Raw genomic sequence first — 8,909 nt, forward strand, 5'->3', positions numbered from 1 at the left:
GGGCCTACTTCCAGAGAAAGGGTGTCACTGGGAGATGGAGGACCTGTCACTGGGAGATGGAGGAGTATCTGCAGAGATTAGTGGCACCGAAGCAGAATTTGGCCAGCATTTGAACTCTGTGTGTGTGTGTCTTTCTGTCCTGTGTGTGTATATATATTCACACACATGCACATACACATACAGACATACACACACACACACATGCTCATATAGACATGCACACACACACACACACACACGCATACACACACATATAGACATACATACACACAGACACACACACACCCATATAGACATACACGCACACACATATGTGTACAGTACATATATTTAAACAATACATACTGTATATGCTACATACGCAAACATAAATAATGAACGAGGGGAAATTAATTAGCGAGACAGCGCTTGTAAAGCACGCGGCGTCTGTGCTGTAAAGGCCGATGTCTCTTCGGTCAGGAAAAAGAAAAGCCTCGTTTTTCTCCTGCCCAACATGCAAGTCTCTTCTGCTCTACTTCCTAGATAAAGCTTGAAATAATAAAACGGCACAGTCACATGTACAGTCACAGCTCGCCCCCCCCGCCCCCTCCGCCACCGCCCCCCCCCGCCACCGCCCCTCCAGGCTTCAGTTATTTATTAACGATGCTATGTCGTCCCGTCGCGCACAATGGGTCAGATAACCCACAGAGAAAGGCCCTGTAAGAATTTGTCTTGAACACACCAAATATTTTGACAGCAGCAGCGCCAATCTTGGTTAAAAAGGCACGGCCATGCACATCGCGCAGAAGGAACAGACGGGTACGAGTAGTTTACCCGACACTCCTTTATTAGTAGTTTATTGCTAGTAGGTTGCTCTTGTTTTTATGCGCTGTTGGAAACAAAATGGAGAAACAAAATGTCCGTCATAAAATGGAACCGGCTGTTGGGTTCGTAGCGCTCACTTGCGAAAACGACTTGTTCTCGTCACATTGCACGTGTGTTCGACGGCGTGGCTTTCCATCTCGTTCATGAAATTGTTGTCAGTGCGAGAGCTGAGCGCAGTGGGTTTGAATGGCCGACGTGCGCTGTTTTCCGTGCGCTGTTCTCCGTGCGCTGTTTTCCGTGCGCTGTTTTTCCGTGCGCTGTTTTCCGTGCGCTCTTTTCCGTGCGCTCTTTTTCGAGAGCTGCTTGTGTTTCGAGGAAACGATTACCTCTCAACCCCCCTGGCGGTATGTGGCGTTCCCTCCCCCTCCCCCTCGCACGTACAGAGACGGCCTGGGTCTTGGCAGGGCCTTTTTTGGGCCGACGTTCTGTGTGGGGGGGCGTGGCCTCCTGGCAGCGGCTGGCGAATTCCGGAGGAGGCGGGGGGGTGGGGTGCTGAGGGTGGCGGGGGAGAGATGCCAGGGGTTTTGGGCTCTTTGATGTAGTGGACTGTCTCTCCCAGAGCGGGGGTGGGGGGAGGGGGGTCTTCATCAGGCAGCCGACCGGAGTCATCCTGTTCTCCATCACCCCCCCACCCCCACCCCCGCTCACATTTCTATGCCCTTGAGTGCTGCCTGACGGACCATCTGGTAACAGTGGCGGAGGGCATTCGCCATTATGTAATACCCTGCCTCCCCCAGAGGGCTGCTTGGCTGCATCGCTGTCAGATTGGTTTTGCCCCGAGATTGAAGCGTGTCTGTCTTCAGAGAATTTTGATGTGCATTGGCACGGGTGCACTGTGGCTAACTTTTAGACCCTTGGTACAATGTCAAAAGATGGCTCTTTGCTAAGGATGCTTCCAGGTTATGCTGTCCATTGTCAAATTTGGTGTTCCACTGGTTGTGTATCTTGGTTGAATGCGATTTTATTATATGTGCTGCTGTTATACAATTTTATGTTATAAACTATTTTTGAGCATGGTATTGTATAAATATGAAGCTTTATTTAGCAATTAAACTGCACCAGTGATGAGCCATTAGCACTGAATGTGACAATAAGACAATGAGATGATGTATTAATTAAACTAATTAAGAAAATAAATAGGACCAAATATTTCACTCTGAATTAATTCTTTCAAGTGTGTTTCAGAAGCACACTTCATATTAGGAAACATTCTCAAGGAGGGCCAAAAAAAAAGGATATTTCTGCCATGTTTGTAGGCAGATAGGAGATTAATGAGACTCAGGAAAAATGGACGATTGCAGTGGCTTCTTGTCCTAATGTGAATGGCTGCCTGACCCCCTGGTTGACACATTTTAATGTTTGTTGTGCACCGTATAGAAACATCCCACCCAGCCTAATCACTGTTGCAACCAGGCCACCGTTGAGGGGGGGCGGGCGGATTGGGGGGGTTGGAGGGGGGGCCAACTGGGTGCGTTGTCCCAGGCCCTGGAGGAGGGAGGGTGCCCAGTGGTCTGGTAAACATTACAGCGACCGAGCCCCCCGGGGAATAATATAATAATATAACTTCACCTGGCAACCCGGGAGCCTTGCACAGATTACTGGGCGAGGTGCACCGCGTGCTTAAGCTGTGTCAAATGTGACAGCCCTTAGTTTTTCACCCTTTCACCTTGATCATGACAAATGCGTCTGATGTACTCCTTAGGAACAGGAACAGGAACAGCGCCGCAGATCAGATGAGGGGCCTCTTTAATGTCAGCACATATGCCTCGCATTACCCAGAAGGCAACTGTGGCCGGGTAACGCAGTGCGAGGATGGCAGTTTAATTTCCTTGCCTTGGCACATGACAGATGGCAGCGCCAGATACGCGCTCTACATATATATATGCCGTCGAGCGGGTGACTTTACGGCCTGTTAAAAAAACCCAGTGAACATCGTGCTAAATCCATAGGGCTCAGAGATCAGATTGGATTTGAAGTGTGTGGAGGCGGCGAGCGTCCCTGCCACTGAATTTAACTTTCTATTGCAAGTCACTTTTTACGTGGACGTGTGTTTGTCTTCTGTAGAGTTGGGAAAATTCTGACTGGAATGCATGTATTGTTTGGAATGAATAAATATGCATTTGTGTGGGTGCGCGTGTCCTGTATGTGCGTGTGTGTTGTGTGTGCCTGTGCGTGTGTGTCTTTGTTAGCCGTGTCGTGTGTTTGTGTGTGTGTGTGCCTGTGCGTGTGTCTGTATGTGCGTGTGTGTGTGTGCCTGTGCGTGTGTCTGTACGTGCGTGTGTGTGTGTGCCTGTGCGTGTGTCTGTACGTGCGTGTGTGTGTGTGCGTTTGTGTGTCTGCGTGTGTACACCAGGGAGCCTATTGTACGGACCTTACTGTCGGTGCTGTTTGCAGAAGCAGCGGATGTGTCCACAGCTCTGGCCCGCGGATACACAGTGACTCAGAGCCTGTGAATCAGAGCCACACAACTCTGAGCAGGCAGACAGATGGACAGGCAGACAGACAGGCAGGCAGACAGGCACACAGACAGGCAGACAGACAGACAGGCACACAGACAGGCAGACAGGCAGGCAGGCAGACAGGCAGACAGACAGGCAGACAGACAGGCAGACAGACAGACAGGCAGGCAGACAGACAGAGAGACAGGCAGGCAGACAGACAGACAGACAGACAGGCAGGCAGACAGGCAGGCAGGCAGGCAGATAGACAGACAGACAGACAGACAGGCAAGCCTTCATTAATCAGCCAGAGCAAACAACAGGCCCATCTATTAATCAGCTGCTAAGAGCAGGTCCCTAACTGACTTCTACGCGCTGAACTTTCGGGGTCTCTCTGTGTGTCTGATAGCTGCTGTGGAAAAAAAAGTGTGGCGTTGGCGGGGGTGGGGGTGGGGGGTGGCGGGGGTGCTTCAGTTAAAGGAATTTCAAACGATGCCTCATTTATCTTCTTACCCGCTGCGAGCCACAGAATGGTGAGCCACGCTTTTTTCCCTCTCTCCTCCTTTTCAAACGCTCCATTGCTCCATTTTATTTGGTCCAGGATTGCAGCAGCTCATTTAATGTGTCACGCTGTTTTTTTTTTGGTTTTTTTATTTCAAGAAATGCTGTGCAGATTAGAATAGCCTCTTTTGGTCAAACGTATCTGTGAATACAGCAGACATCAATGACTACGAAATGACACAATACTTATTCGTGAATATGATGTGGGGGAAAAAAAAGCTCTAAAATGCTCAGCTGGAGAGGAAGGCTTCAATCCAACTGGGAGCTAGTTAGGGAATTCCAATGCAGACAAATTTCAGGTACACTACACCCCCCCCCCCCCCGGGTAAATACAGCTAGGTATGAGCAAGGCACTGAGTTTACTTGTCATATATTTCATTGGATCCAACGCCCGTTTGAAAAAGGCTGCCATTATTAGAATAAGATGGGCAGTAGGCAGCAGTGATGTTGAAGGCTCGCAGACTCTCAGATAGCTCCGGGTTTAAAGCTTTAATTTTTGGACAGCGGGGTGGTCAGCAGAGGATGGGCTCTTCCCCTATTAATCCCACTGGGGAGTCTTTTTCTCGCTACTGTTTGAGGAGATTTTGTTGCTGGGTTTTTTTAGGGGGGTTCTATTTTCCTATTTTCTGAGGTAATTTTTCTATGACAGTGTAAGCATAAAATGTGCTGTGCAAAAAAAAAAAAAAAAAAAGAGTTCTGGCACCTAACTGTAGTTTCTGTTGTTTTCTGCATAGTTTGCCTCTATGTGAAGGCCCTGCTGAATTATTAGGCACTTCTACAGAACTTAATAATGCAAGTCACAGCTATATTTTTTGCCTGTTTTGAATGGGTTGGAATAAAAGTAGAGTGTGCAAGTGCATTGTGTAAAAAAAGGTTAAAGTGCCGTGGTACTGTCTACACCGTAGCACTGGGAGGGGAAGGTCTGTTTGCAGAAAATTTTTTAATTTAAGTGGGATTATCTAAATAAAAAAAGGTGGCTTCTCATACATCAGTAATTACAGTCAATGAACTCAGTCATCACCACCTTGTGCTGACAGACTCTGACGTAGGCTCTTGAGGTAGATTGAGTTTGTGTTTACTGCACCCCTTCCTATACAGTTTAGCCTGCAGAAACTGAACAAATGGAAACACCAAAGCAAAGTCACTTAAGAGGGTGTCAGGAAGACACTTTTTTGTTTAGGGGAGATATGCTTCCTCTTAACCCCAGGATGAAATTTGCAGTCAGCTGCTCTGCAGATTTTAATGGGTGTTTTGACTCGCTCTTCAAACTTACGCGTCGCAATCACGTCCTAATCCTCGAGTACACTTTTCCACCCACTGCTGCCCTTCGCTGATCGAGCCTCCGTCAAAAATCAATGCTCACCTCACCATTGATTCACATTAGTGAGCTGAGATTTCTTTGCCCCTGAAGCCAAACATGCCTCAACCATCACAGCCTTTCAACCCTTTTGAACAGTAGGTTTTTTGTAATGTTTTTGTCAAAATTCTAAGTCGGTGTTCTAGAACTCCACTGCTTTCAGTTACCGGTAGCGATTGTTACATCAGCATTAAGAATGTTCGGTTAAGTGCATTCTAGTCATAAATTTTGCGATCTTACTCCTTAAGGGGTTAAAGTCATTGAGTTCTTCACTTTCAGCTGCCCTTGCTGTATTAATAGACAACCATGCCTGTCCAGCAGTTTTATACATTACCGTGAAAAAACAATGCACCTGTGTGGACACCTGTGTGGAACCCTCTGCTTTACATACACTGTGCTTGTTGTGCCTTATTTTCCCAGGTGTTTCTGTATTTAAAAAAAAAAAAAATTGCATATCTGTGTCTGTGTGGTATGTCACAGCGCCCCCTTGTCATCACGTGTGAGTACTGCACTGCATTATTTACGTGCACGACTTTTTTTTTTATCCCTCCCATTACATTTCACCATGTTGTTTTAAGTGAAAGGCCTTTCTACTCATCCATACATACACCGCGGCCGTTTTTATGCACTGTACATTAAGTGCGCTATACATTTCACCGCACCTGACCCTTTTTTTAATGGATGGCTTCACATGTGAGGTCAGCCGGAAAAGATCAGCAGCAGGAAACCGTTTCAACTGTCAATGCAGTTCTGAACTCTGAGAACTGAAGGTCAGGGAAATATTCCATTTTCTTTTTTTTCTTTCTTTTCTTTTCTTTTTTTTTTTTGCTGTAGAGCAGCATTTAACCTTTCAGGATTAGTTGTGTCCATGTTCTCAGAGATGAGTTTGACTCCTTGCTGCGTTTTTAAAAAAAAAATTGCCTTTGAAGATGGATGAACTGTATTTTTTTTTTTTTTTGCTCGGTAAATATTGAAAAGCCCTGTCTGACATCTAATGTGGGTTAAGTTGAAGCTTTAATTATAGTGAAGTTTCGGTGAGAAAAGATAATCCTCGTAATCTCGACTCTCAATAAAAAGAACAAGTTTTTGAGAGAAAGTAACGTCGGACGCGTTCGCTGTACAAATGGCGACAAGCTCAAAATTTTCGGGATAAATTGAATGACGGTCACATTAAATCTAAATGCAAAGTGCTATGTGGCACCGCGGAGCGATGGTAATTATCGCCAGCAGAAGGGAGAGAGCAGGATGTATTGGACCTCGGAGTTTAACGGTCATTAATATTTGATCGTGTTTTTTCCCCCCCGAGATTTAAAAGGGCAAGGGCTGCCGTGTGTGAAGGTGTCCGAGTCATGTGACGTCGTTGGCATGTGAACGCGGAAACGGCGGGAAACTTCGCCCCGCTGTTGCCGTGAGAACCGAAGGGCAACGGCGAAATGCCGCCCCGCAGTGTTTTAAGGAGCGGTTTAAGAGGACGGAACAAAGTGTCAGTTCTACAGGGACGCGTGAGGTAAAATCAAATCGGATTTATCTCAAAATGAACCTCGAATTGACGCTGCCTCTGCTTTTAGGACATGTCGAATGTGATCGCAGAAACAAACAATCTCGCTGTGAAAAATGTATTTAATCTACTATATAATATATAAACCATACCTACTGTGCACTAACGCAAAACACCACAACCCGACACATTTCTCCCAGCATTTTAAACAGGAAATCTGAAAGAACGGAAGTGCTTACACGTGCCAAGGGGAACGTCTCTCCTTTCGTTTACCGGAAATCTAATCCGGTCCGATGCATTTAAAACAGTGTTTGGCTGGACCGCTGCGTGACTGAGTGAGTGATGAAGTTACACCATTGGTCGGCCGGGTTATGACACCACACCATTGGTCAGCCGGTCCAGCCATATACTAGGTTTTGACCAGGTCTTGTTTAAAGCGATCAATAGGCAGGAGATGGGGGGGGACATAGCTCAGGAGGTAAGAGCGATTGTCTGGCAGTCGGAGGGTTGTCGGTTCAAACCCCCCCCTGGGTGTGTCGAAGTGGCCTTGAGCAAGACACCTAACCCCTAACTGGTCTGGCGAATGAGAGGATAAAAGCGCTATATAAATGCAGTCTATTTACCATTTACCAGGAGATACAGGCCATGAAAAAATTGGGAAAGGTCCAAAGACGGAAGACAGCAGCGACTGTGTCTGAGAGGAAAAAGTTTCGCCTCATCCTCGGCTTACCCACCCGGCCCTGGCTCAGGCGCTGTGGTGGATTGTGGGATACGTTCCCGACCTCCCGTGGGGGTTTGCGGTGCTCCTGCACCGGTGATGACTCACCGCGCCGGTGCCACCGGTCCATTAATAAGCGGCTCCAGGTCCTCCGGGCCTCGGAGGAGAAGGTCTGTTTGTGTGAGTGCCTGCCTGATTCGGTCTCCCTCCGTGGGGAGTTCACAAGAGGGCCATTATCGGCCTCTGTGTGGCCTCTGCATTATTCAGCTCGGCTGTTTCCTTCATAACCTCTTCTCGTCATTTTGTTTACATATTTATGCACTCGCCTTGTCCTCTTCTTCCCTGCTCCTCCTGCACAATGTCACAAAAAAAAGAAAAGAAAAAAACACTTGTGAAGGTTAAGCGGATGCTCAGACCCAGCAAGGGAGCCTTCAGTGTCCCTGTCAGTGCACTTGTTTTTTTTCCCTATTTTTGTCAGACAAGATTCTGAGCTCAAGGTTAAATAGTAGTTGTCACCCAGTGAACTGCATCAGTAGGAGGCAAGTCATGTGATTTACTTTTTTTTTTGTCAGCGCAATGCTGCATGTGGGCAGGGGTGTCTATTTTCTTTCTATAAAAATATTTAACGTTAATTTATTTTTCAAATTTTTTATGAAAAACTTGACTGATGATCATTTGTCATTTCAGATTTAACTAAGCAGTTATATTTTCTGGATTGTTTACATGCCGTGTTATGGCTTTTACAGAATAACAGTGGAATGATTGACGTGAATTTGTGATGTCATGACACTGGCTTATTTAATTCGAGGTAGCATGAAATCGGAGCTGCACAACACTGCAAAATGCAGAACATGCCACATGCCAGTATTATGAGAGATTAAGTTGTAACTTTTGCTTGAAATGAAACCGTAATGCAATTCCTCTGGAGGGCACCCAATCTGTTCACACACAAACACACACGCACACACTCACACACATGCGCATGTGTGCAACTTCCTCGTGGTAATGTAAATAAACGAAAACACGAACGCAGAGAAAGGCCCGTTAGTTATTCACTCGCCGCATTTTCTGATTTCCTTTTTAGCAAAGCAAAACCAAGGTTCTGCAACAGGAAATAAATGTATTCAAAAAAAAGAAAAGAAAAGAAAAATAAACATTCTGTTTGTGATGGGTTTATGGGGCCTTCTCTGTAGGCAGTCTGTCGCTTGATGCACGTTAAATCACACAAGGCGGAGTCAATGCCTAGACACAGTGGAGCATGAAGACACCCGCTTTTACCGAGGCTTCATCCGCCTGGCGGTGTCTTTCCCCCTGAACGTAACCCTTTTTCATCTGAAAGCAGTGTGTTTGCTATAAATAGGTCAGAATATATCCCTTCAGGTATTTTTGTTTCTTCTTCTGTGCCTTCCCTACAACGAGGCAGATATTATCCATTTACGGACTCTGACTCTGAAATCAGGACAAGATGCTGTC

At 46.4% G+C, this 8,909-nt stretch overlaps 1 protein-coding gene across 1 annotated transcript in view; it reads left to right on the forward strand.

Annotated features, from left to right (window-relative positions):
• hcn2b (hyperpolarization activated cyclic nucleotide-gated potassium channel 2b) overlaps positions 1 to 8,909 on the forward strand; it is a 51,085-nt gene that overhangs the window by 31,348 nt on the left and 10,828 nt on the right. The window lies entirely within an intron of this gene.

The sequence above is a fragment of the Anguilla rostrata genome, chromosome 4 (assembly GCF_018555375.3).
Source record: "Anguilla rostrata isolate EN2019 chromosome 4, ASM1855537v3, whole genome shotgun sequence".
In the NCBI taxonomy this organism is placed as follows: Eukaryota; Metazoa; Chordata; class Actinopteri; order Anguilliformes; family Anguillidae; genus Anguilla; species Anguilla rostrata.